The sequence below is a fragment of the Daktulosphaira vitifoliae genome, unplaced genomic scaffold, assembly GCF_025091365.1.
Source record: "Daktulosphaira vitifoliae isolate Bord-2020 unplaced genomic scaffold, ASM2509136v1 Scaffold_1, whole genome shotgun sequence".
Classification (NCBI taxonomy): Eukaryota; Metazoa; Arthropoda; class Insecta; order Hemiptera; family Phylloxeridae; genus Daktulosphaira; species Daktulosphaira vitifoliae.
In genome coordinates, this window is record NW_026099572.1 from 47,681,212 (window position 1) to 47,683,804 (window position 2,593).

Consider the following 2,593-nt stretch of genomic DNA (forward strand, 5'->3'; position numbering starts at 1 on the left):
AAATTGTGTTGAACATCGTATTTGTTATGACAGATAAATTATTTGTTTGTTTACAAGTTATTTAAAATACAAATTATACATCTTTCATTGATAATCGTAAGAAGCGTAATGCAAAGCATTGAGCATATTNTACTTTCTTCATTGATAATTGTGAGATGCGTAATGCAAAGTATTAAGCATATCACGACATCCACCCTAGTTTTGAAAGTGTTGTGTCCTCACAACTTTTTTACATAGATATGAAAATAATATTTTTATGACATAAAATAGTTATTACGATAATATAGTTAAATATTGAATATTAATCATGTAGTAGTAGTACAATAATATTAGATTATCAATAAAATAGTTTAAATACATAAGATAATATAAAGCTATAATTAATGATAAAATATACAACAGTGGTATAAATGAAAATAATAATAGAACATTTGAATAATAATATAGTACAATAGTAGTTGATTAATAAATTTAGTATTTATGATATATAATGATTAAAAATTATTAATGTGAATATTAAATATTAGTTAAAAGTAAATAGTATGAACAAGTGCATTTGAAAGATAGATTAAAAAATTATAGAATACATAAAAAATAATAGTATGATAGTGTATAAGTATGTGTGGTGCCACATATAATATTAAAAGATAAGACAATATAAACTTTTTGTTTACACTTTTTTAAATTTATGTAATAATAATGTGATAAGACTAATTTAAAACATTGTGAAAAAAAATGTGTAATGTCGTCTGAAAAATCATCGTCCTGTTCTCTCCATACGTAGTAATAGTCTTTAAAAATAATAAGTTCAGACGATTTTGTTCTTCTAGAATTTTAGCTTTTGTAATTATAATGTATCGCTCTTTGGTTCTGTACATGAGAATTATAGAAGTGCTATTCAAATTGGAAATCTATGATTTTTCTTTATTTTTGGACTTCACATTTTTATTTTGTGTAGTTATATGTTTCTTTTGAAACCATATATGTCAAAATCAAAAAAATTTTGCAAACACAAATAGATTTCTTTTATTTGTTTTCTTCGTAAGTACTAATATTATATGAGCACATGATCCCTTAGTTTTTGCTAATAATTTGAATTTCGAAGTCTTCATCTAGTGAAGCTGATTCATCATTGCCAAACTAATTATTCTAACCACCATTACTAGTATGAATTGCATTTTCTTAATTCGTATCGATCTTTTGTATTTTTAATGATTTGAAATTGTTGAAACTTGCTTTACAAGTGTTATGTTTTTCAAAAAATTTATTTGTTATATGAACCAATTATAAAATTACAATTACTGATTGTATAAATAGTACAATTTTGTGAAATATAAAATTACATATTAAGATATTCAATGTTTACATGTAGACATGGTGTAATTAAATATGTATAATATAAAAATATTAAATATGGTAAATGAATATTTCATTAACTCATTTAAATCATTAAAGAAAGTTTGGCTTTCATATGATTTGTATATTTATAATAATTTATAACTTATGAATAATTTACATATAAGTAATATAATGTGTAATATTTATTTGACTTAAAAATAAAGAAATTATAAATTTTTTGATATGAACATTTTTTTTTTTATGTTATAAATACAATGTTAAACCTTTTTTAAGAGATGATAATAATTATATTAAATATTAACCACCAGGGTCAAAAATAAAAATGACATGTTTAATGCAATTCATTTTCATGATATATTTAACAAAAAAATGTATATAGTTTTTAAAAGACCAATAATATTTATTAAAAGAATTATAAAATATACTTTTAGAATTTAATATGTTTCTTTTAAAATTAATATTTTTCATATGAGAATTTAAGTTATAATTGTAAAGTATAGGTTTACCTAATAAAAATGAAATCATTTTATTAAATATATTTTGCAAACTTATAGTTTTAAAATCTTGAGTTATTTTCATAGTATTACGAATGTAATAAAAATAAGTAGAATCTAATTTCGTAATGCAAAGCATTGAGCATATTACGACACTTATGAAGATGCTGCTTATATTAAACCTGATTTGACATTAGATCTTGAAAACAAGCCATCATTACTATGTAATGATATACATAGTAAATCATTAATATCATAATAAATTATTTTTATACACATTAGATCATTAATGTCATAATGTATAATTTAAAACTTCAATCAATCAATTAAACAAATTAAAATGTATACCAATAAAAATAAGATATATAGATGTACCTTTTAAATGTTTAAAAATACTAATGAAATTTCGTAGAATAGATCATATAATAATTATATAAAACAAACAGGAAATAATAAACAATATGTAATGGTAGCACTAAGATGTAGGGTAATGAACTCTTTCTAAATTATTATATAAGATATGATAGTATTTTATAATATGTAGATCATTATTGATGAAAATGTAATAAATTACGATTAATAAAGAAATAAAGGTGGCGTCGGGGATCACTTCTTGCCTTTGAACTACGGTCAAATTTAATATAAAAAGCCAAAAAAAAAGAGCATTCAAAGACATATGCAATCAGATATTCACAGAGGCACTCACTACGCTCGATCATTCCACATAACAAAATATATGC